Source organism: Ascaphus truei, chromosome 7, assembly GCF_040206685.1.
Source record: "Ascaphus truei isolate aAscTru1 chromosome 7, aAscTru1.hap1, whole genome shotgun sequence".
In the NCBI taxonomy this organism is placed as follows: Eukaryota; Metazoa; Chordata; class Amphibia; order Anura; family Ascaphidae; genus Ascaphus; species Ascaphus truei.
The window spans coordinates 85,172,065-85,198,644 of NC_134489.1; the positions used below are offsets into that span (position 1 = coordinate 85,172,065).

Here is a 26,580-nt window from a genome sequence, read left to right on the forward strand (position 1 = left end):
ACTGGGTGTACAGTATGATAGTGCTTCCACCAGTAATGTAGAAGGGGGCAGTAGGGCCAGGCTTGGGAGGAAGTTTGAGGAGCTCTCTCTTTGACATGTTTAGTTTGAGTCAGCGGAGAGTCCAAGATGATATAGCGGAGAGACATTCAGAGACTTCGATCTGTACAGCAGGTGTAAGGTCAGGGGTTGAAAGGTACATTTGTGTGTCATCAGCATAGAGGTAATATTTTAACCCAATAGGGTCACAGAGAGTGTGTAAAGAGAAAAGAGAAGAGGTTCCAGGAGACCCGTGGGGACACCCAGAGAGAGATCGAAAGAGGAGGAGTTAGCAAATGAGACACCGAAAGTACAATGGGAGAGGTAAGACGAGATCCAGGATAGAGCTCTGTTATGGATACCAAGAGTATGAAGAATGTGAAGGAGAAGAGAGTGGTCCACAGTATCAAAGGCTGCAGTGGGGTCGCATAATATAAGCAGAGTGTAATGACCTGTGAGGTTCGGCGTTAGGTCCCGCCCTGTGACGCATTCCGCGAAGTCACAGGTTATGCGCGTCAGCTGCAACCTGCGCACAGGCTCCGCGCTACTAGGAAGGGAGACTCCGCAGGGACCATCTCCAGACCCCGCCCTCCTAACACATCCCGCATTGTCACGGGTGACGCACGTCAGCCACAACCTGCGCACAAATGCTGCACTGCTAGTAAGGGAGACACCGCAGGGTCCGTCTCCAGGCTCCGCCCCCGTGACGACATGGGCAGAGAACACTAGCTACGTGCAGATGCTGCGTGGACACAGGCAAACAAGGGATTAATTCAATCAATTATTCCACAGTTGCTACTCACTCTGCCCCTGCCTTTCGGAACACAGTATACCTGTGATGTCTCACTCCCTGCAGCCTTCTCATTGGCTCTCTGTGTTTTATATGCTCAGCCAGCCCCATTGGAAAATTGGCTGAGCATAAACTTGTTTGTTTATGTTTTGTGTGCTTACCTCAAGCACACCTGCTGCCCTGCCTTGTCTTGTTCTGCTTCTTGTTTTTGACCATCGCTTGCATCTGGACTCCTACTCTCTCTGACCCATCGACCACGGCGACTTCTCCATTCTATATCTCAGGACTCCAGCACCGCACAAACGACTACCCACTCTCTCCACTCCTAGACCACGGCAAGTACCTCGACCAATCTGACCTCTCCTCCGCTGACCCGGCTACACGACTACCACTCTGCACTCCAGACGTGTCTGCTCGGTTGTTGGTCGGTGGCTATCAACATCCCCACCTCAGCTTTGCGGTCTCGCCTTGTTTGTGTTGAGCACTTGTGACCCCTTCATCTTTGGCAGCATGAAGGTCATTAGGTATTTTGGCGAGTGCTGTTTCAGTGGAGTGACCAGTGCAGAAGCCAGATTGTAGAGGGTCTAGGAGAGAATAGTAGGTAAGAAAATGAACAGGTGAGAGAATATAAGGTGCTCATCGAGTTTAGAGGTAAAGGTCAGGAGGGAGACAGGGTGATAATTAGAGAGACATGTAGGATCAAGCTTGCTATTTTTGAGTAAGGATGTAACTGTGGCGTGCTTGAAGCAGGTGGTAAAGGTACCATGTCTGCATTCTCTGTGTTAAAAGAAGGCCATGGCAAAAGACACAACGATATTTAGGGGAGAATGTCTTTATCATGTTTTAAATACCTACACATGGATCTTCAAGGGGTATTCAATACAGGGGTATTTCACTTTTAATAGCAATTACAAAAATACATGAAACTCATCAACGGGGTGTCATACTGCTTGTGCCCTATTATTATTATTATTATTATTATTTATTAGAAACACAATCCCAAATGTATTGAATGCAATATGCAAACATTATGAAATTCTGCTATTACCCAGTCCAGGTGAAAATAAGCAGCACTGTCATTGCTGTCTGTTAGTTGTTTACCTGTGTAGAGGTTGGACTGTAAAATGTTGCAGTTGTGAACCTGCCCTAGTAAGCACTAGTTTCTAGGACATCCAATGTGTTCTCTGTATCACATACAGGCAGTCCTCGGTTATCAAACGGAATCCGTTCTGGAAGTAGCGTTGGATAGTGAAACCGTTGTAAAGTGAATCCCATGTTAAGCAGTGGCGGTGAAGGTTGGATAACGCATTCAGGTGTCGGATAACGCATTCCGCCGTCGAAAAACGGCCCGTAGGGTTGCATTGTAAAATGTTGGATATGCCATTCGTTGCAAAGTGAAACGTTGCATAGTGAGGACTACCTATACCAATATTTGACATACATTAACTATGCAGGAATCTCTGGCTTCTAACACCTATATCTCCCAGTAGTGTCTATTAAATATGCTGTGAAGCTGTATTTTTCTGTGTTGTAGGGAAGTTTGACATACAGATAGTGAACACCCTTTTGTGGTAAATGAAATTGACAATAGTATATAACCAATAGTGATTTTTTTATTCTTGCATAGAAATCTAAGAATAGACAACAGATAATCACCATGGCAACGTGATGTCACATGACCCCTGTGGCGTCATTTGACACCGATTGCCATGCAGGCGCGTCGCTGGAACTCCAGGTAAGTTAAAGGTAACACAGGCCTCGCGCGATCCCCGGCATTTATTTGAAATGCCCGTGGGGAAGCGCGGGGCCTCCAACAGCCGAGCCCCCCAAGAAAATCTTGCACCCCCCACTTTGCGCACCCCCGGCTTATCCTATTCCCCTGGCCCCTGATTTTCTAACTTTTTTTCTTTGGGCTATTTTTCTATGAGAGGACTCCATCTTTCATACTTATATGCTTATTCAGTTGTAGTTATCTTTCATGTTATTTATCACTTCGCCGTGGCTTTTCATAAGTAGGACAAACCCAAGGCAACTGCTATGCACATATTTTTTTTTGAGGATTTTCACATGTACATGTTATGAAAAAGGAGTTGCCTACTGATACGGATTCTGTCTATAAAGTGGGAGAAGCCAATTAGATCCAATACATTAAACTATTGCCCTGTGTCCCTCTTGCTCTAAACTTCTGGAACATATTGCCTCTTTATGCATATTTCACTTTCTTAACTCCCATAACCTACTTGACCCTCTTCAATCGGGCTTCCACACAGTGTAGAACAAAAATAGATCAAAGTAACCGCTGCTCCATAAGAATAGGGAAAACTCGCCAGCAAAAACTGATTAAAAACAATTTATTTGAACTACATAAAAAACATGGACAAACAGTGAAAAACTCTCCTCCCACACCCTGTTATGGCACTTTTTCTCAGGAGTTCACGCCATAAGGGGGTGTGAAACGCGTGGGACGAGAGTTTTTCACTTTTTGCCCATGTTTTTTATATAGTTCAAATAAATTGTTTTTAATCAGTTTTTGCTGGCGAGTTTTCCCTATTCTTATGGAGCAGCGGTTACTTTGATCTACTTTTGTTCTATCCACTTACTGGATTGAAGGGACGCCATCTGGGTTATACCGGAGGATCCATGCAGTCAAGCGACGTTCACAGAAGCAGTGCTAGCATCCAGGAGTTGCAGGACGGTGATCAATAGTGAGTAGTGGCTCCTCCACACCGGTTTAACCGGAGACACAGGGTTTCAGGAATTGCTAATCATATTTCCCTTATATGTAGCCTCCTGCTCTCCATTCAATATTCTACACGATTTAGCTGCAAGTGTTACCTTCCCAACCCGATTTACTAGGCTCCACTATTATATCATTATCTGTTATCTACCTTTTTGGTTGCTTTAACTCCTTGAGCTTAAATTTGGTTATTTTGCAATTCCTCACAGTATACTCTACAGAAACCACACTCGCCAAAGTAGCTAATGACCACCATATTGCCAAATCTCAAGGAAACTACTCCATGATGATTCTTCTTGATCTCTCCTCTGATTTCAATACTGTTGACCACACTCTTCTCCTATACATTCTTTACTCTCTTGGCATTTGTGGCACTGCCCTCTGCTGGTTTTCCTCCTACATCTCTCACCATACCTTTGTCTCTTATGCCAACTCCTTAACCTTTATGGATCTCTGTAGGTGTTCCTCAAGGCTCAGTTTTAGGCTCCTTACTTTTCTCTCTATATACCGTCTCGCTGGGTGACCTCATTGATGCTTTTTTATTCACCTATCATCTGTATGCCGATGATACACAAATATAATTATCGACACATGACCTTACACCCGCAGTCCAGTCAAAAATGACAGAGTACCTATGTGATAACTCTGCCTAGATGACCCTTTGTTGCCTTAAGCTTCACATGGCTAAAAACAGAACTTCTCATATACCCTCCTGTGGCAGGACGGCCTGTAGCCGAGGTCAGGGAACAGTCCACACGTATAGTTTCAGGATAATGAAAACGTTCAGTGGCTTTATTTCTCCACAGCCTACATAACATGCGGGTACACTATCCCTTTAAACAAAACAAATCCTGCTCCACATTGGGAGGACTGACTAACACACCAGGCCTATCTAGCAGGCTGGCTGGCTAAACCATAACCAAACCGTAAGTGTCTTTTAAGCAGTCAGGAAAAACAAATGAACAAGTCTCTTACTTTGGTTGCAGTAGTTAGCTTGATGTATCCGTCTGGCTAGCAGCACATATAGCCATGTGCTCTGGTCTAGGGCAGGCAGCTACTGCCAGTAACAACATCATCTTATACCTTGCAGGTGTCAGCTTACATCCTGATTACCTAGCTTCCACCTGAGTTAACCCTTATGAGTGCTGGATGAAGCAATCAGACATATGTCTCCCAGGCATAACTGATAGGGGTTGACTTCACCCTGTCACATACCTCCCCTGTTTGTGTGTGGCTAGTGTCCCACACAACTGAAGCCCGACCCTCCACTCCTTCTCTTGACAAAAAATCAGCATTTCCATGGTCCTTTCCAGGTCTATGCTGAATATCAAAAGAGAAGGGTTGGAGGGCCATGTACCACCTGGTCAACCTTGAGTTTGTGTCCTTCATGGTGTTTAACCACTTTAAGGGCGCATGGTCAGTGACCAGGGTGAAGTGTACTCCGGTGACATAATGTCTCAAGGCCTCAATTGCCCATTTTACAGCGAGGCACTCCTTCTCAATGACGGAATACCTCACTTCTCTTGGGAACAGCTTCCGGCTGATGAACAGTATGGGGTGTTCAACACCATCAAATTGCTGGGACAGCACTGCTCCCAGTCCTACCTCTGAGGCATCCGTCTGGATGATGAAGGGCTCTTTAAAATCTGGGCTCTGAAGAGCGGGGCCCTCTCACAGGCACTTCTTTAGCATGTCAAAGGCGTCTTGGCACTCCCAAGACCATTTAACTTGGGTCGGGGCACTCTTTTCTGTCAGATCTGTTAGGGGTGCAGAAATTTCTGAAAAATTGGGGATAAACCACCTGTAATACCCTGCTAACCCCAAAAGGGAGTGGACCTGTGTCTTTGTCTGTGGGGTGGGGACTTCCGTTATGGTGGCCACCTTGCTAGCTAGTGGCCTTACTATTCCTCCCCCAACGGCATAGCCCAAGTATTTTGTAGTGGATTTACCCAGGGCACATTTTTTTGGATTTGCAGTGAGCCCTGCTTCTCTTAAGGACGTTAGGACTGCCCTTAACCTTTTTATATGAGACTGCCAGTGTCTGCTATAGATGACAATGTCATCCAGGTAGGCCGCGGCATATGCCCTATGGGGTCATAGTACCTTGTCCATTAATCTTTGGAACGTGGCTGGAGCCCCATGTAACCCAAATGGCATAGTGACGAATTGGTATAAACAGAGAGGGGTGGCGAAGGCAGTTTTGCATTTGGATTCTTCCGCTAGAGGTATCTGACAATATCCATTCGTGAGATCTAGGGTGGAGATATACTCTGCTTTACCAAGCGAGTCAAGCAATTCATCCACCCTAGGCATTGGGTATGCATCAAATCTGGATACAGCATTTACCTTTCGCAGATCCACGCAAAACCTCACCTTCCCATCTGGTTTAGGGACCAACACTATAGGGCTACACCATTCGCTGTGGAACTCCTCGATCACGCCCAATTCCAACATGTCTATTATCTCCCTCTCTACCAGGTCTTTTCGGCCCTCTGGCAATCTATAGGGACGGGACCGTACTTTTACGCCAGGTTCTTGTTACGCCGGTGCTGCCCGCAGACCAGACCCGTTCCTTTCACTGAGGTGAGGAACGTATAGAAGCACGCACCCGCAGCAAAGGGAGCGTGTCCGGAGTGTGGTGATTTGGCGTTGCTAGGCCAGGTGTTATTTAGCTAGCATTACTTGCCGGTACCGGTGTAGAAATGCCGTTGTCGTTGCCGTTAGCCAAAGTCTGGGATTGGAGAATTCCGGAAGGTCGTTTGTCCAAGCAGGGGTCGAGAGCCAGAGAGAGACGTCCGCCAAGCCAAGTCGTAACCTGAGAGAATAAGAGAGAAAACGCCAGAGTAGTAATCCAAGTGAAAACTATGTCGAGCAATGAATGATAGGAAGGACTGGCATTATAAAGTGTGGCTGACCAATCAGAAGTGAAGGCAGACCTGGAGGACTGCGTGGAGCCATCCTGGATAGGTTCTCTTGATTGGCAGACAGGTGAGGACTCTTGTCTTGACAGGAGATTTTATTCCTGTGTTGGGGGCGGGTCTTCACTGCCAGAGCAGTGAATAAATTAACTTCGCCCAGCGCGCGCTGTTCAGGCGCGCGCCCGGGCAACATGGCGGCCGCGTGAGGTACTGCTGGGAGACGGGGATGCCGAGGACGACGGGGAACCCCCAGAACCGCCGGAGGTGAGTGGCGCTGGCGAGGGACGCGCGCCACGGCAGCAGGGGTAAATATAGGAGCAGAGGAACCAGGGCGCGGACGCCGCGATCCCTGATTCCTCACAGTACCCCCCCCCCCTCAGGATCGGCCTCAGGACGATCCTTCCATGGTTTTGCTGGAAACTTCTCTCGGAAGCGTTTGAGGAGTCCTGGAGCATGAATATCTTTCAGGGGTACCCGTGACCTCTCTTCGGGTCCAAAACCTCTCCAGTGTACCAAAAAGTGGACTTTACCTCTTGAAAGATGGGAATCCAGTAAAGCTTGAATCTCGTATTCTTCGTTACCCTGTACCATCACCGGATCTGGTTTAGAAGTGTGGTCCGGAAAGAGGCTACTGGAGATGAATGGTTTGAGAAGCGAGGTGTGAAAGACATTCGGAATTCTCATGCTTTGAGGAAGTTGGAGTCGGAAGGAAACCGGATTTACCTGCTCCAAGATGGAAAAGGGACCCAGAAACCTAGGAGCCAATTTGATGGAAGGAGTTTTGAGACGGATGTTCTTGGATGACAGCCAAACCTTGTCTCCGATCTTGTAATTAGGTGCCGGACGACGGTGACGATCAGCCTGGTTCTTGGAAGACAATGATGCTTTTTGTAGTGCGGATTGGATTCTGAACCAAGAGTCCTGTAAGAGGGCAATGTGCTCGTCTACGGCTGGTATTCCAGAGGAATTTTTAGAAATAGGTAGACGAGCCGGATGGAATCCATAGTTGATGAAGAAGGGGGTCTCGCGGGTAGACTCATTCCTGGAAGAATTAAAGGCGAACTCAGCCCAGATAAGTAATTCTGCCCAGTCATCCTGAGAATTCGAGACGAAGCACCTTAAGTATTTCTCGAGGGATTGATTAACTCTCTCGGTCTGTCCGTTAGATTGAGGGTGATAACCAGAAGAGAAGGAAGATGAGATACCCAGTCTCTTGGTGAAATTTCTCCAGAACTTGGAAACGAACTGTGAACCCCGATCAGACACGATGGATATGGGAATCCCATGGATCCGAAAAATCTCTTTGGAGAAAATCTCAGCTAGGGCGGGTGAGGAGGGTAAACCTTTGAGAGGAATAAAGTGTGCCATCTTGGAAAACCGATCCACTACCACAAGAATGGTATTCATGCCATTCGACTTTGGCAACTCCACAATAAAATCCATCGATATGTGGGACCAGGGACGTTCCAGAATAGGTAAAGGTAAGAGGAGACCCTGCGGTTTCTGACGAGGAGTCTTGTTCCGTGCACATACCGGACAAGACCGAGTAAATTCAAAAATGGTCTTTACCATATTGGGCCACCAGAAAGTGCGACGGATGAGGTCCAACGTCTTCTTGAATCCAGGATGTCCCGCCGAACGGGCGGCATGTCCCCAATCCAGTATTTCAGGAATGAATTTGGGTTCCACGTACAAGGAGTCTTAAGGAACAACCAGACCGATCGGGAGATTCTCTTGAGATTTGATGATCCTGTCCAGATTCTTGAATGCTACAGCTGCTAAGATTCTTTGTTTATTAAGGATGGACTCGGTGTTTTTTTCTGATCTCTCTTCCGAAGAGTATTGCCGGGAGAGAGCATCCACTTTGACGTTCTTAGTGCCAGGAATATATGAGAGCACAAAATTAAATCTAGAAAAAAAAAGCGACCAGCGAGCTTGGCGGGGACCTAAACGACGGGCATTCTCAATATACAATAAGTTTTTATGGTCCGTGAGAATAGTGAATGGCTCTTTAGACCCCTCCAGAAGATGTCTCCATTCCTGAAGAGCCAACTTGACGGCCAGAAGTTCCCTATTGCCCACGTCATAATTTCTCTCTGCAGAGGAGAATTTTTTGGAGAAAAACCCGCAAGGATGAAGTTTATCCTGGGAAGAAAATTTCTGCGACAGAACCGCCCCAGCCTCACAGTCCGAAGCGTCAACCTCTAAGGTGAAGGGGAAATTCGTGTTAGGGTGTCGAAGGATGGGAGCAGAGACAAAAGTTTGTTTCAGTGTCTCGAATGCCGTGACAGCCTCTGGAGACCAAGATGAAGGGTCTGCACTTTTTTTGGTCAGTGCCGTGATAGGAGCGACAATGGTAGAAAAGTTGCGGATAAACTTCCGGTAATAGTTAGAAAAACCGTTGAATAGATTTGCGGGAATTGGGTTGTGGCCAATCCACGACGGCCTTTAGCTTCTCTGGATCCATGGCCAAGCCTTTGTTGGAGATGATGTATCCGAGAAAAGAAGTGGTAGACTGATGAAAAATGCATTTCTCCATTTTAGCAAACAACCGGTTCTCTCGGAGGCGTGAAAGCACAAACTTCGTATGGATGATATGATCCTGTAAGTTTTGAGAAAAAATAAGGATGTCATCCAGGTATACAATGACAAATCGATTAAGAACGTCCCGAAAGATGTCATTGATGAAGTCCTGAAAAACTGCCGGTGCGTTGCATAATCCGAAGGGCATCACTAGATATTCGTAGTGTCCGCTACGGGTGTTGAAGGCAGTCTTCCATTCATCGCCCTCCCGGATGCGGATGAGGTTGTATGCCCCACGAAGATCCAGTTTAGTAAAGAGATTGGCCCCCTGAAGTCTATCAAAGAGTTCGGAAATGAGTGGGAGCGGATAACGATTCTTCACCGTGATATGGTTCAGACCCCGGTAATCAATACATGGTCTGAGGGTACCATCTTTCTTTTTGACAAAGAAAAATCCAGCCCCCGCAGGAGAATTGGAATGACGTATGAAGCCCCGCTTAAGATTCTCACGAATATATTCGTCCATAGCTTCGGTCTCGGGCAACGAGAGAGGATAAGATTTGACTTTAGGCAAGGTATAACCAGGTACCAGATCAATCGGACAATCGTAGGAACGATGAGGAGGTAGAAGTTCAGACTGTGTCTTGCTGAAAACGTCCAAGAATTCGGCGTATGGAGAAGGTAACTCCCTCAGAGAACTGGATGTGTTGGCTAATAGAAAGGATGGTTGCTTGATAGAGACAGAAGTTTCCTCTGACCTCCAGTTAATAGGGTTAGGAGAAACCCAATCGATGAGTGGATTATGCTTCTGTAACCAGGGCAAGCCAAGCGTGATAGGTGTTCCCGGGGCATGAATAACATCAAAACCCAGAGTCTCTTTGTGAGAATGAGTAGAAAGGGTGATAGGTCCGGTTTCTAAGGAGATATAAGCCGGGGTGAGAGGTCGATTATCAATCCCGACCAAGGCAACGGGAGAGTCCTTCCTGGAAAGCGGAATCTGATTTTGTTCAGAGAAGGTTTGATCTATGAAGTTCCCTCCTGCGCCGGAATCGATAAATGCAGCTGTGGAGGTGCGGAAAGTCGGTCCTGAAAGGGAGACGGGAACAGTTAATCTTTTGGGAAGTTCCCTTTTGGGAGGGGGACAAGGAGATTCAGTACCCAGAGAGCGCCCCTTCGTACTCACTGGGCTTAGTCATTTCCCGGAGATGGTGGATGGTTACGGGTGCGTTGCTCAGAAGCTCCGCAATGATGGCACGACTCCCCAGTAGAGCGAAGTTGTCGTGACGGTGCCCGAGGTTGCTGAACTCCAAGTTGCATCGGCTCTGGAGCCTCCAGCGCCGGTAACGGGGAGAAGACGGATCTCTGGTTAGTAGAGAACCTGGAAAAGGAAGCACGGAAATGCGTAGACCGGGGAAGCTGACGCTGAGCGCGGCGTACCTGAAGGCGCTGATCCATACGAGTAGCCAGGGAGATGAGATCCTCCAGTGACTCTGGCCTGGTGTGAGAAGCAAGTTCATCCTTCAGAGACTCCGATAGACCTTTCCAGAAGACGGCGACTAAGGCCTCCTGACCCCAATGAGTCTCAGCTGCTATAGTTCTGAATTCCAAGGCGTATTGGCCCACAGGCCGACGTCCCTGTGTAAGCTCTAGCAGGGTATCAGAAGCAGTCTCTTGACGTGCGTGGGTATCAAAAACCTGTCGAAAGTCCCGTCTGAAGGCCGCGTAATCGCGGGTAATATCAGGGCGTAGTTCCCAGATCGGAGAGGCCCATGCCAGTGCATTACCTGTGAGCAGACTATATACGTAGGCTACCTTTTTCCGGCCAGTAGCATACAACTGGGGAGCCATCTCGAACTGGATCTCGCTCTGGTTGAGAAAGCCATGACAGGCGTGTGGATCCCCTGCGTAGGGCCTTGGAGCCGGAATCTTCGGAACTGAAAATGAAGTGGAAGATAAGTCAGGCTGCGCCGGGGGTGCAGCCGCAGGCGGTGCCTGTAAAGGGCGGTCCAATACCTGCTGGGAGAGGAGAGCCACTTGATCTGTTAAGGCCTGTATTTGTTGGTACATGGCCGTCATCATAGAGTCCACAGTCTGGTCTGCGTCTTGTGGGCTCGACATAATGTTACGCCGTTGCTGCCCGCAGACCAGACCCGTTCCTTTCACTGAGGTGAGGAATGTATAGAAGCACGCACCCGCAGCAAAGGGAGCGTGTCCGGAGTGTGGTGATTTGGCGTTGCCAGGCCAGGTGTTATTTAGCTAGCAATACTTGCCGGTACCGGTGTAGAAATGCCGTTGTCGTTGCCGTTAGCCAAAGTCTGGGATTGGAGAATTCCGGAAGGTCGTTTGTCCAAGCAGGGGTCGAGAGCCAGAGAGAGACGTCCGCCAAGCCAAGTCGTAACCTGAGAGAATAAGAGAGAAAACGCCAGAGTAGTAATCCAAGTGAAAACTATGTCGAGCAATGAATGATAGGAAGGACTGGCATTATAAAGTGTGGCTGACCAATCAGAAGTGAAGGAAGACCTGGAGGACTGCGTGGAGCCATCCTGGATAGGTTCCCTTGATTGGCAGACAGGTGAGGACTCTTGTCTTGACAGGAGATTTTATTCCTGTGTTGGGGGCGGGTCTTCACTGCCAGAGCAGTGAATAAATTAACTTCGCCCGGCGCGCGCTGTTCAGGCGGGCGCCCAGGCAACATGGCGGCCGCGTGAGGTACTGCTGGGAGACGGGGATGCCGAGGACGACGGGGAACCCCCAGAACCGCCGGAGGTGAGTGGCGCTGGCGAGGGACGCGCGCCACGGCAGCAGGGGTAAATATAGGAGCAGAGGAACCAGGGCGCGGATGCCGCGATCCCTGATTCCTCACAGTTCTGTCTCAATCCTATGGGACACTAAATCAGTCTGCCCTGGCAGTTCAGAAAAAACATCTGGGAACTGGTCACATAATTCTAGTAGGTCTGACCTTTGTTCCGTTGTTAACTGCCCTCCCATGGGAACCTGATGGTCATTGTACGTACTACCCTTTGGAAGCTGTGGACCCAAATCCATCTCTCCTTCCCGAGGGTGGATGAACAGCGTTCTCATCGTTTTCCAGGGTTTCAGGAGGTTTACATGGTAGATTTGTTTACCCTTCCTGGACCCTGGTTGAGAGATCTCATAGTTCACCACCCCGGTGCGGCGGAGAACTTGGAAAGGACCCTGCCACTTCGCAAGGAGTTTACTCTCGGATGTCGGTAGTAGTAGCATCACTTGGTCCCCAGGTTGGAAGACCCTCAAGCGAGCATTTTGGTTGTACTGCCTTTCTTGACGTTCTTGAGCAGATTGGAGGTTTTCCTTAGCAAACCGACCTATCATGTCTAGGCGGTTTCTAAGGTCCAGGACATATTGAAGGGTATTCTTGGAGGGGGAGGACTCCTCCTCCAAGGATTCCTTCAGTAGGTCGAGAATACCCCGAGGTTGGCGTCCATATAGGAGCTCAAACGGGGAGAAGCCTGTGGATGATTGGGGAACTTCTCGTACCGCAAACAACAGGAAAGGGAGAAGTTCATCCCAAGCTCGCTTTTCAGTGTCCACAAACTTTCTAAGCATGGTTTTTAAAGTACGGTTAAACCTCTCTACCAATCCATCAGTCTGAGGATGGTAGACTGAGGACCTGACGGATTTTACCTCCAATAACTTCAGGAAATCCTGCATTAACTTTGCCATGAAATTTGTTCCCTGGTCAGTTAACATTACTTTGGGCAGTCCTACCCTAGAGAACAGTTCTAACAGCCTGTAAGCAACCTGTTTAGCAGTGGCTGATCTCAGAGGGAAAGCCTCAGGATATCTGGTGGCATAATCTACAACAACGAGTATAAATTTATATCCCTTCACAGAGGGTTCTAAAGGTCCGACCAGATCTACCCCAATTCTCTCGAATGGGACGGCTACCAAGGGCAGAGGGACCAAGGGAGCCGGCTTCTGTCCTTTTTGGCTAGTTAACTGGCATTCAGGACATGTCTCACATAGTTTCATGATGTCACCATGTATGCCTGGCCAGTAAAACTGAGACGAGATGCGGTCCATGGTCTTATCTCTACCCAAATGACCACCCCATGGGAGAGTATGGGCTAGGGCGGACACTGTTTTAATCAACCCTTTAGGGACTAGCATCTGTCGAATGACCTCCCCTGTTTGTGTAACCTTATTCACACGATATAGAATGTCATTTAACAGTTCAAAATGTGGAAACACTCTTACACCTTGTTTGTCCATTATCTTTTTGTTGACCTGTACCACCTTCTCATATTGTCTAGCCAGAGCTGGGTCTTACCTCTGCCTCTGACGGAAGTCAGGAAGATCCAGGTCTGGTAAAATTCCCGTATCTATCTGTTCCCCACCCTGGTCATCTCCGGCCATAACCTGCAGTCTTTTGGGCTGACTAATGTTACCAAGAGTCCCAGCCTTTCTTAACCAGTCCTCTTTTTCCGCACGTCTCTGTTTACGCGTCTTTGGGACGTGGTGTCTACGGGGAAAAATCTCTGGGGAAAAAGGAAACAAGTATCCGGGCTTCTCCGGAACCAGAGAAGTAGGCTCCGTAGGAGTAGGGGCCAACAATGTTTCGAAGTAGGGCCAGTCTCGGCCAAGTAGAACAGGAGCAGGTAGCCAGGGAGCAACTCCCACTGGTAGGCTAGCCTCTTGATCCTTGATACGCAGTAGAACGTTCGCGGTCGGGTATCTCTTTGTATCCCCATGAATACATTCGATATTCCAAGGAGAGTCATAGGATAGTCTGTTGCTTGGAATGAGGCCCTCTAGGATCAGGGTTTTTCCAGATCCCGAGTCCAGCATGGCTTTTACTATTTTTCCCTCCAAAGATGCTGGGACTAACCATGGATTGTGGTCCCCTCGGACAGAAGCTGTGGCAGTGGTTCTGCCATATGAACAGTCCATCTCATCATCTCCTGAGTCCGCAAACTCGGTCGTCAGCGGAAGCTCTCGACGGGGCTCGGTGTTTGGACCTCTCCGCTGTTGGATGGGATACTCCCTTCTGGTTGGTGGAGGTATCCTCTCCACCGGCTGGGTGATGGAAGTCCAGGTTCTCGGGGAATACTGTGGGTGGCGGGCTCCCTTGAGTGATCCTCGGACCCGGGATGGGCGTCTCTGCGAGAGTTTGTATCAGGAACCCTCCAAGAGGGGAAAGGGTCTTCCGATCGGGTTGACTGGACCTCCCGAGCTGGCGGGTTGTAGACCCCTCGATTGTCTGCTCGCCGGCCTCTGGTATCACCGGAAGCAACTGGTGTTTGCACGGACCGTTCCCAGCTATCCTGTTGGGTGTCGTCGCCAAGAAAGTTTTCCACCAAGCGGACCGCTGAATCCGGGGAAAATGCAGCGTGTCTTTTTACCCAGGAGCGGGAGGAGGGGGGCAGTATCTGTATGAACTGCTCGATCACAAACTGTTCAAGGATCTCTGCCTTGGTATACTTCTCCAGTTGTATCCACCTGGTACATAAGTCTACTAAGCGGTGGGCTATGACCCGGGGTCTGTCTCTGTTTGTATATTTCACTGTCCGGAACCGCTGACGGTAGGTCTCTGGAGTAAGGCCTAGGCGATCCAGAATAGCAGCCTTTAGTTGCTGATAGTCCATGGCCTCGTTTGCTGGAAGAGCTTGATAAGCTGCCTGAGCTTCTCCTATAAGGAGTGGAGCCAGAGTCGTTACCCAGCGTTCAACTGTCCAGCCATGGGCCGTGGCTACCTTTTCAAAAGTGAGGAGAAATGCCTCTGGGTCGTCGGTTGGCTTCATTTTAGGCAGCATCACCGGTGGGTTATTTGGAATCCCTGGTCTGCCTGGGGCTGGGCCTTCGGCCAGCAGTTGGAGTAGCTTTTCCTCCCGCCGGGCCTGTTGCTCATCTTGCTGGGCTTGTCGCTCAGCTTGCTGAGCTTGATGTTCAGCTTGCTTCTCTGCTAGCTGGAGCTGTTGCTCAAGGAACTGAGAAAAAATTGTCTCCATTTTTTTTTCTTTTTTTTCCTGTGTGGCCCTTCAGATACAGGGGCCGTCCGACATCCCACTTCTTACACCACCTGTGGTAGGACGGCCTGTAGCCGAGGTCAGGGAACAGTCCACACGTATAGTTTCAGGATAATGAAAACGTTCAGTGGCTTTATTTCTCCACAGCCTTCATAACATGCGGGTACACTATCCCTTTAAACAAAACAAATCCTGCTCCACATTGGGAGGACTGACTAACACACCAGGCCTATCTAGCAGGCTGGCTGGCTAAACCATAACCAAACTGTAAGTGTCTTTTAAGCAGTCAGGAAAAACAAATGAACAAGTCTCTTACTTTGGTTGCAGTAGTTAGCTTGATGTATCCGTCTGGCTAGCAGCACATTTAGCCATGTGCTCTGGTCTAGGGCAGGCAGCTACTGCCAGTAACAACATCATCTTATACCTTGCTGCTTCTCAGGTGTCAGCTTACATCCTGATTACCTAGCTTCCACCTGAGTTAACCCTTATGAGTGCTGGATGAAGCACTCAGACATATGTCTCCCAGGGCATAACTGATAGGGGTTGACTTCACCCTGTCACACCTCCCAAACCAGGTCTCATTGTACCCTTCTCCATTACAGTCAATAATATTACTATCTACCCAGTCTCGTGAGCTCGCTGCCTTGGGGTTTCTTTCTCCCCACATATAAATGCTGTTACTAAATCTTGCTACTTTTTCCTTCACAACATTACTAAGATACACCCCTTCCAATATTCTACCACCACTAAAACACTAATGCATGCCCTTCTTCTCTCCCGTATTGATTACTGTAACTTTCTCTTATCTGGCCACCCTGTCTCACATATTTCTCCTTCACAGTCCATTAAAATGCTGCTGTCCAAAACCATCTCCTGTTCTAGGCGTATTTCTACTTCAGACCTCCTGAACCCTCTGCTGGCTTCCTATTAATTGACGTATTAACTAAGTAATACAGCAGGCATAAGCTTACAGGGTTCCATGTTAAAATGGATAAGAAGTAAAGGAGTGACACACTGTGCTCATTTACATGTCGTTACCCAGAATCCCTGGCTGCAGTGGAAGCACTGTTTGCTAAGCGATAACGGGAAAAGACGGTTGCAGAGCTGTTTGAAACATGCAAATATACCACGAGTGGTATTTCTATTTACAGTATTGGCTATACATTTCTCATCCTTACTTTTAAGTCTCTACACTCTTTTTGCACCTCCATATATCTAATCTCTGATCTCGTGTTTCACACCTACTAGTCTCTTACGCTCGACCCAAGGTTGTCTCATCGTTTTACCTTTTACCTCTACAGCCCTCTCCCATATGTAAACCTTTTTCACTAATCTGTCCCTACCTATGAAACACGCTTCCAATCAACATTCGTCAAGCACCTTCACATTACACATTCAAAGCCCAGCTGAAAAATCACCTCTTAAAAGAAGCCTCTCATTAAACGTTTTACACCTCTAATACGAACTCCAGGTGCACTTGACCTCCCCGCCTGCACTTTTGCCTTATAATGGATCTGTATTCCTTCCAACATAACACTTAGATAGTAAGCTCTTCGGGGCAGGATCTCCTTTTGCCGTATACCTGTTGCACTTATTCCCATTGTTTGTATTGTACTTAACTCCTATTATAATATTGTAAAGAGCTGTCTGCGTGCATGGTTGGCACTATATCAATGAAACAAAACATAAATAATAAGCTGCAAAACCTATATTGCACAATTCTTGCTTCAATCAACACTTGGAAAAGAAGTAGATGAATCTTTACAGATTTTGAAAAACATCTGTAAATGCAATATTTCGGGATACACTAAGCCCTTTGTCAAAGCGCTTGGTGTAGCCCCTAAAAGTGTCAATTCGTATGGGCATATGTATTAAGGCAAAAGTGATGCAACTCTGTGGTGAAAACATTTGCATCATATTGGAACGATGCTCATCTCAAGCAGGAAACGGACCCGTAGGGCTGAGGTAGGAATATGAAAGAACCGACCCGAGCAGAGGGACAGAGTCCTGATAGAGTACAGGCATACCCCGCATTAACGTACGCAATGGGACCGGATCATGTATGTAAAGCGAAAATGTATTTAAAGTGAAGCACTACCTTTTTCCTACTTATCGATGCATGTACTGTACTGCCATCGTTATATACGTGCATAACTGATGTAACTAACGCATTTGTAACAGGCTCTATAGTCTCCCCGCTTGCGTGCAACTTCGGTACAGGTAGGGAGCCGGTATTGCTGTTCAGGACGTGCTGACAGGCGCATGCGCGAGCTGCCGTTTGCCTATTGGGCGATATGTCCTTTCTCGCGAGTGTACTTAAAGTGAGTGTTCTTAAACCGGGGTATGCCTTTGTAGTCGTAAGCCGAAGGTCAGTGCTGGCAGCAGAGTTGCGTCGTCGGTGAGAATGCAGAGGTCGGGGCAGGCGGAAGACAGGGGTGGTCGAGGTACATAGCCGGGTCTGGTAACGAGGGCGACAAAAGGTAAGTGCGTTGCATGAACTGAAACTTTGCTTGCCGGGTTGTCCTTTTAAAGTAAGTTGCCCGGAGCAAAAATGGAGCATCCTGCCACCGGGGGCGAGCTGGAGCAAAGTCCCGGTCAGGAGCCAGAAAACCCAGGACGGATTCTGCAAAACCTCATTATGCATCAAAGAAAAAAAATCCCATTAAAAAGCAATTGGTGGTAACGCGGTCGCAAGAGTTGTTGTTAATTACTAACTATTCATTGAACTTACCTTTTATTTGTTGTACAAGTCCCAGGAACGAAATGTATTGCAGATAAAGAAATGTTAAATTGAAACAATGTTTTGATCAAAGTTTAATAGTTTAACTTTATATAAAATAAAAAGACGAAAATCAAACATACCTGTAAATGAAAAATTACCTGTTATGACCAAAGAAATATTGACCATTTATGATCTTAACAAATGTTGACAAATATATGTAATGCAAAGCTTTCAATTAAAAATACTATGCAAAAAAACCCCCAAACAATTGGATTTTTTCTTTCATACATCTGGTGGTTTGTTATGTATGTATATCTTTATTTATATAGCGCCATTTATGTACGTACGTATGTATATCTTTATTTATATAGCGCCATTTATGTATGCATATCTTTATTTATACAGTGCCATTTATGTACATAGCGCTTCACAGCAGTAATGATGTGTGACATAATAATACAACACATAATGGAAATAAGAGCTACAGACATAAAAGTAACATTAGAAAAAAGAATTCCTTGCCCCGAAGATCTTACAATCTCTGTCCCAGAATTGCACGACATTGTCCTTGATACATAGAACCCATACAAGGAATTATCATCCCATCCATGCTAACTCTGCTTTTCATTTTATTGCAATAATAAAAATAAAAAAATAGCACAAGTTCAACCATATCAAATACATTTTATTGCATGACTCATTGAGCTCCCAAACAGCACCTTGCTTACCACCCTCCCTCTTACCTGCCCTCCCTCTTCCATTCTCCACCCCTCCTTTCACTCTGCACCTCCCTCCCCCTGTGCAGTTTGCTCCCTCCTCCCCCTGTGCAGTTTGCTCCCTCCTCTCTCTGGCTATGCGCCGGGAGGAAATGATGTGGTAATGCCTAGTTAATTACAACTCCAGACACCCCATTGGAGAAGCTCAGGCAGCCAGCGACTTCCTCTTCTTGCAGACAGAGGCTCCCAGTCCCACCGTGCTTCCATATAAACTCTCCCCCCCTTCTCGTAGACTTGCACCCCCTCCTCCCCCCCTTCTCGTAGACTTGCACCCCACCTCCTCCCCCCCCCAGTCTTTTCCAGTGTGATTGCATCTGCACCCCCCTGTGCGGGGAGGTTTGCAGGGCGCCTCTCCTTGTGGTATGCTGCGTGCAGGAGGGAGGTGTCCTGGCAGGAAGATGAGAACAGATCCTGCTGGGGGAAACCTTCTCCTTCCCATCCGCTGCGGGAAACCTCTGTGATCGCGCAGATCCATGGGCAGCTTATCGGATCGCTAGGAGAAGACCTCGCCCGATCCCTTGCAGCACTTCTATTTCTGGGATACCGCATCCATTTATTCCCTCCCCCTCATTATTAAAGGTAAGAGATTTGCACATGGAACAAGCTGTATCTTTAGATGGGGCAATCTGTAACTTGCATATTCACAGATCCTGGTGATCACTTGCAAGGATTATTTTATTGTTGATCTCCCTTAAAAAAAAAAAAGGATCTGGTGTTATTTTTTCTTGTGGGTGGGCTTGTTTATGCTCTGGCAGAGGGCTAGACAGTGGGATTTGTCTCCCACACCACAAAAAAAAAAAAATCCCCTGCAATGCAAACATATTGTGGGAATGGGGCCAAAGTTCCTCCCGGGAATTCTGTCTCTGCTCCCAGCTATGTGTTTATCTGTGTGGGTGGATGTAGGTCTATGAACTAGGCAAATATATGTGTTGCTGTTTTTAAAGAGCTGGGGAGATTTAGTAGGAGACTGGGAAGCACATCCATGAAATGTGATGCTTCCCAGACTGTTTCCCCCCCCCCTATTTAATTTCCAGGCAGGGAGTGTATTTCAATAAGGCTGGAATGTGTGGTTCTTCTTCTGATGCCTCCAGGGCAACTCTTAACTATACATGATGCCAACTTTAAATCTCCCATCCCCCATTTAACCTTTCAGTGCTGGAGTGGTCAGCAAATCAGGACTGCACCATTGCTAAATAGATTTAACACCAGAAAGAAACAGGCACATTGGTAACTTTACAACCCAGCCATTAACGCCCTTTTTTTTTTTTTTTTAACTCTGCTGTCCCTATCCAGCAGTAAATGAGTTAACACAATCAGGACATATAACAGGGCTGTGGTATGTTGCTTCTGTCTGATCTCCTGCTTTGGCTGTGAACGTATTAGCATTTCCATCTTAATCACAATTGCAGTCATTGTGGGTGCAGTTTTTTGTCTTGCATGTGTTTTGTGGCTTCTAGATTGATATTTTTTTTTTTTGTAAGGGTAGGTGTCTGAATGCAGAGAATGTACCCAAATGTAGAGGTGATCACGGATTTAAAGGCCCCCTTTGTCATGCAGAGTGGGCTGTGAACGTGACTTGCACTTTCCTGTTGACTTGAGCTCAGACATGCTGGGGAGATAAGCATTACAATAGACAGTGTGTCTGGAGCTCTTGATTTTCTCCTTTGAAGTAACCGGTTTGAAACCAGGGCATTAATTGATTTCAGATAAAGTTTGGCTCACACTGTTTCTCTTCACTGTGCATTGTGCAGTTGTGAATATAGTTACTGGAAGGTCACAAGCAGGTTTATTTTTTTATTTTTTTTGCCATGTGACAGTTTGTTTCTAGATTGCTAAAACATGGACTGTGTATTACATGGACCTTTAGCTGTCTTGTGTTATGGTATATGTTATAAATATGGAGAAAAAAACAACCCAGCAGTGTGTTGTGGTGGCTTTTAATTTTGTGTGAATATTTAACAGTATTGTGCCTTAAAGTTGGGTTTCTGCAATTAGGGTTATGCATATAGTCAGTATTGGAGTAAAAACATTAATCCATTATTTATATATACTAAGTCTAATAAACATGCATATTCTGTCTGCGCTGTCATTTCTTCTAGACTGTTTAACATTTTCATTTACCCCTCTCCCCACACCCCCCACACCCCAAATACAGATGGGAACGCAAATTGGATTTATCTTTGGTAGTTTTGGAGACTCAGTAAATGGGTTGTGGGACCCCTAGTATTCTAGTTGCAATTGTGTCAAAATAAGCGACTACATCACTAACATGGTCATTTTGTATTTGGCTTAACAGAATATATTTTAAGTCTAATTGGAGAGCTTCCCCCCCAAAGATTAACTAAAATGTATCTGAGTTGTCTAGTAAATGTATCTATAGAGACATTTTGAATAAAAAAAGTATATTTTTGTGATGGTTATTACTTGAAAGTGTAATTTTAGCATTTTACAGCAGATATATATTTTTTTGTGGTACAGCAAATTTCCAACAACCTTTGACTAAATGGTTTTTATATACAAATAAAAGCAAAAAACATAATCAACACATCCAAATTAACTAAACCCCAACATTTCATTAGCCCTGATTACTTTTACCAGGCTGCGTATAATCCTGCACATATTTAACTACTTGTAATATGTAATTTACGTTAGGATTTTAGTTACATATGTTGTGACCCATGTATGATGAGAATGACCAATATGCCAAGGTAACCTCCAGGCAAAAAACCTCCTTCTCGTGTTTTTGTTTTTTTTGTTGTCTTCTTGGCTGAATTCCTCCTGCAGGCTAAATTATGTAACTAAAACCCCAATATAAATGAAATGTTAAAATAAGTTAAAGATGTGCAGGCTTCAATGCCTGCATGATATAAGTAATGGATTTGGGGGGGGGGGTGGGGGGGTGATCACTCCAACTTATATTTATTTTATTTACACATGAAATACGATTTATAGTTAAATAATACCAGTACACAAAAAATATGAAAACAACATACAAAATTCTTTAAACAAGTTCAAAAGAAGGTTGTGGGTTTGCCACAAGTGTGATAATTTATTTATCTTACATACAGTTCTCCATCACAGTATCCTACTAATGTAATAATTTGCTATTTAATGATAAAGCAGAATGACACATAATTAACTGACACAGATGTTGGTAATTATATACTTGTGAGTGGTGTAAAATGTGTCCTCTTAAAGGCCATATGTGCATGCAAGTATCCATATTTCCTTATAGGAAGGAGATAATGTAAAGTCTGAGGTGCCTGTGGCTTATCAGTAGAAAGGTTTTATATTCCATTGAGTTTTTTTGGTGGAAAAAGTAATAATTTACTTTCTCAACAGGATTCCACAACCCGATGATTAACTTTTGCGCTTTTGTTGCAAACAACATTGACATAAATGTGGAATAAAGGCACATACTGTTGTAATTAAACATGGATACAGGATACAGATTTTTGTGTTCTTGTCTGTGAATATTTCATTTGGCCTGTAGGACTTGACTTGGAAAACGTTATTGGGTTTTTAAAAAAGTTTTTATAAATGTTTATTGGCTTCTAGATCTTTACAGTGGAGTAAGGAAACATATATATACAGGCATACCCCGGTTTAAGTACACTCACTTTAAGTACACTCGCGAGTAAGTACATCTCACTCAATAGGCAAACGAAAGCTTACGCATGCGCCAGTCAGCATGTCCTGAACAGCAATATCGGCTCCCTACCTGTACTGAAGGTGTGCGGCAAGCGGGGAGACTATAGTGCCTATTGCAAATGCCTTATTTACATCAGTTATGCACGTATATGACGATTGCAGTACAGTACATGCATCGATAAGTGGGAAAAAGGTAGTGCTGCACTTTAAGTACATTTTCGCTTTACATACATGCTCCGGTCCCATTGCGTACGTTAATGCGGGGTATGCCTGTATATATATAATTCTGCCTATGTAACACATAATTGATTCGTTACCTTTGTATTACTGTATTTCTCAGTTTTGCCTCCATTGACAAATAAGATTAATATCTCAATGTAGCCTTTCCTAGTTGAATAATTTATAAATACATTCTTGGGGACTATTCGGGTCACTTTTCTGGTGTTACCAACACGTTTCAAAACAAAGGTTGTGAAGCACTATATGGATAAATCAATTAAACTCAATCTACAACTGTTAAAAGGATTACAACATGGGTGTGCAGCATCTAACTATCCCTAATCATGAGTGAATGGGTTTGAGATTGACCCTTTCAAACTGCAATCTGAATTATTGACGTTGCAATGAAGTAAAGCTGAACTGTAAAGGCACAGCTCATTTTAATGGAATATACAATTAGCTGCTCTTATTGGAGGGTTAGATAGTGTCTTCTAGAAACATTCGTCTACAAATTCCAGACTTGCAAGAATCATGGCTGACGAATGGGACTGTTTTTTAGAAAACCATTTTAAAGAGTCCGTATAAAGGTTTTTACATCGATTATTGTCGTCAAAGTAGAAAGCTACGTCACGATTTTGCAATAAAATGTGTGATCGGGGTGAAAACAACGGCAATTTATTTACTGAAACACTTGTTTGTAAGGGACTGCTCCTTAAAGGGGCATGTACAGTTATGAACTGTTTCATGTTAAAAAGTTTTGGGACAATGAGAAATTGTTAATGATTTGTGACAAAGATTGAGGTATTTACTTTGTTAGACCCTATGTATTTAGTTTGGACATTCAATATTTGCTGTAGTCTTGCTGACATTGTAATGATATCAATAAGCATTAATTGATTGCATTCTACAATGTACAACACATTTCTTCTCTTGGGCAGAGAGATCTCATTAAGTCTGCTTGATGAAACTGACATTGGTATTGTTCCACTTAGCACCTTATTTGTCACAGCTTTCATAGGCTTCTTACTTTTGATCCACAAATGCGATCGGGCTGCAAACTGGATGTATTTTGTCTCCAAATACAGTAGCTCAACAAATGGGGCATTGAAGATGTACATTTTGTGCATTAACATTGATATGATTTATTTTTGGCGCTGTACTCCTTCACTATGTGACGCCCTAACCTGTGCTACCCACAGCACTGACCTCCTTTCAGGCCGTTGGCTAGCTAATGGTGCAGACTTGATTCTTCACTTTTATACCAGCCTCACACTGAAGAAACGCAGAAGGATGAAATAGCAGTCTGTGAGCAGGTTTACTGGCTATGTACTTCTTTAACCCAGGCTGTGCTGAAAAGCGGTGTAATACGGCAGGCATAAGCTTCTAGGGGTCCGTATTAAAATTAATTTGAAACAAAAGGTGACACTGTTTGCTTATTTGCATGTAATTTCCCAGAATCCCTAGCGGCAGTGGAAGCATTGTATGCTAAGAGATAATGATGAAAAGCAGGATTGTAGACTTGTTTGAGATATGTGAATGTGCTCATAGGTGATATTTGCTGTTAATTGTGTATATATAAGAATCACAGAGAATATAGCATGAAACTGATTAAGTCCAATTGATCACTGAAACTATAGTTTAGACTACCATCATTGATTTTCTTACTAGACCTAGTTTACATTGCTTCCTATCTATCAATATTTAATTATATCTATGTCAACTTTTTTATATATATATATATTTATATATTATATATTATATATATATTTATATATTATATATTATCTGATGGCAATGCTACGCTCCTAAATTTCTGGTCACTAAAGAAAGCAGTGAATCTAGCCTATAGATGCACTGTCTTTGATTCTGATCTCTGCTTTATTCCTCACATTCAGTCCCTCTATGAAGTCTTCCAATCTCCACCTCCTAAATATCTCCAAGATACGCACTTATCTCACTTATGATGCAACTAAAATCCTAATCAACTCATGTCCAACCATGATTACTGCAACCTTTTCTTAGTTGGCATTCCCTTGTCCGCCTCTCCCAACTCCAATCCATCCAAAATGCTGCTGCTAAACTCATCTACCTCACTCACCGCTCCACTTCTACTACTCCACTACACATATCCCTACACTGGCTTCCCATATCCTCTACCTCACTCACCGCTCCACTTCTACTGCTCCACTACACATATCCCTACTCTGGCCTCCCATATCCTCTACCCAACTCACCGCTCCACTACACATATCCCTACACTGGCTTCCCATATCCTCTACCCCACTCACCGCTCCACTTCTGCTCCACTACACATATCCCTGCACTGGCTTCCCATATCCTCTAGAATCAAATTTAAAACCCTAATCATTTCTTACTTGTACAAAGGTCTCAATGACACTGCTCTCCCTTACATCTCAGCCGTCATCCACAAATACATAAACACCCTCTACGTTCTGCCCAAGACATCCGCCTTTCCTCCCACCTTATAACCCCCTCTCACTCCTGCCTACCAGACTTCTCCTGTGCTGCCCACTTTCTGGAATTCCCTATCGTCTACCATGAGGCTCTTCCCACAGCTTTCACATGTTTAAAAACTCCGGGAATACTTACCTTTACAAGCAAGCCTACTAGCCATAGTGCTAACATCTAACTCCCTTCCCCCTCCAACCCCATTGGGACTAGCTGTGTGGCTGGACTAATGTCCACCCTCTGTAACAATCCTCCCGCACCCCGAAAAAAAAATCTTAAAGGATTCAGCTTTCAGACTGGGTCATATTCTAACGTGAGCCACACCTTATCCTACAATGAGTGGCCCCTTGTTTCAACATTGTCCCTCATTCCCTCTGGATTGTAAGCTCTCACGAGCAGGGCCCTCATTACCTCTTTGTATCTGTTTGTGCATGCGTGTCCTCGCTTGTATGTAACTGTTTATGTAATATACATAACTCTGTGATAAAGACAAAAAAAGTGCGCTCAAAATTATAAGTGGGGTGCAAATTCAACATTCAAATGTGCAATAGTCTACTGATAACACTAGCGATAATATATTTCCAGTGAACCGTGATTATAAAGGACCACTACAGCACCACAGTGACTTGCTCTATCCACCCGTCCGGTGTCGCTGTGAGTCTGCTCCACGGGGACTTGGACTATCTGCGTTGGATCCAGTGGCGACTAAAAGTTTGCCTGTCTTCTGCTATCATAGTCACAAGGCTGGATGTCGGCGTAAGGTCTTGCCCTGATGTCTTCATTATGGTTTTTAGACCCATTAGCTTTTACTTATTATTTTTTTGTGTACGTGCATACATTATCCCCCTTTTTATATATCACTAAATTTAATCCAATACTACACCATGCGGGTTTTGCTCTTTTCTTTCCTTTTTTCTTTTATACATAATTGTACGACGCTGTGGAATATGCTGGTGCTTCACAAATAAACATTAATAATATTCACTGAGTAATGCTGTTACCCCACGATTACTGCTGTTCCATGGGTTTAATCTATCTTGGTGCATTGTCTCTACATCTCTAGATGGAGCACATGATCTTGCATAGCAGTTGAAGCTTGGACTGCTCTCACTGCGTTCTCGGGAGACCTAGTTTATATTATTTGCGTTCTATAATTATCCATGTTATGTAGGACTGATCTCTTTTCAGGCTAAAATTGGTAGAAATGCTATGCTCGTGTAATCCTGGTGAGTACAGAAAACTGCGAATTTAGCCTGTAGACCAGGAGTGGCCAACTCCAGTCCCCAAGCACCACCAACAGGTCAGGTTTTACGGATATCTCTGCTTCAGCACAAGTGGCTTAGTGAGAATGACTGAGCCACCAGTGCTGAAGCAGGGATATGCCCAATACCCCCGACCTGTTGGTGGCATTTGAGGACTGGAGTTGGTCACCCTTGCTGTATCAACTCAGTGAGTTAATGTTGTTGAATCACAGCCCCTGTCCAGGTATTCATTATCCCAGTGCACTGTCCCAACTCTACTACATTGATCGTGTGATTTCACATATCCCCTATGTATCTAGGACGTAAATAATTGTCGAGACTAATTGCCATGCCCCACATAGTGGGACATTTAAATTGAGCTATTATTGCCAAGCTCCTTGTCATATCACACCGCCTCCATCTTCTTCCTCACATTTTAAATAATTACTTCATTTATCAGTAATGGATTTTTAAAATGTTTGGCTCATTTTAT

The 26,580-nt window shown here is 45.2% G+C and overlaps 1 protein-coding gene across 2 annotated transcripts in view; it reads left to right on the forward strand.

The window, feature by feature from the left end:
• The first annotated feature begins 18,626 nt into the window (after positions 1–18,626).
• ACVR1 (activin A receptor type 1) overlaps positions 18,627–26,580 on the forward strand; it is an 86,060-nt gene continuing 78,106 nt past the window's right edge. For both annotated transcript variants that reach the window (XM_075609342.1, XM_075609343.1), the window contains exon 1: positions 18,627–19,086. The gene's annotated coding sequence lies outside the window, so the exon portion shown is untranslated. The remainder of the gene's footprint in view (positions 19,087–26,580) is intronic.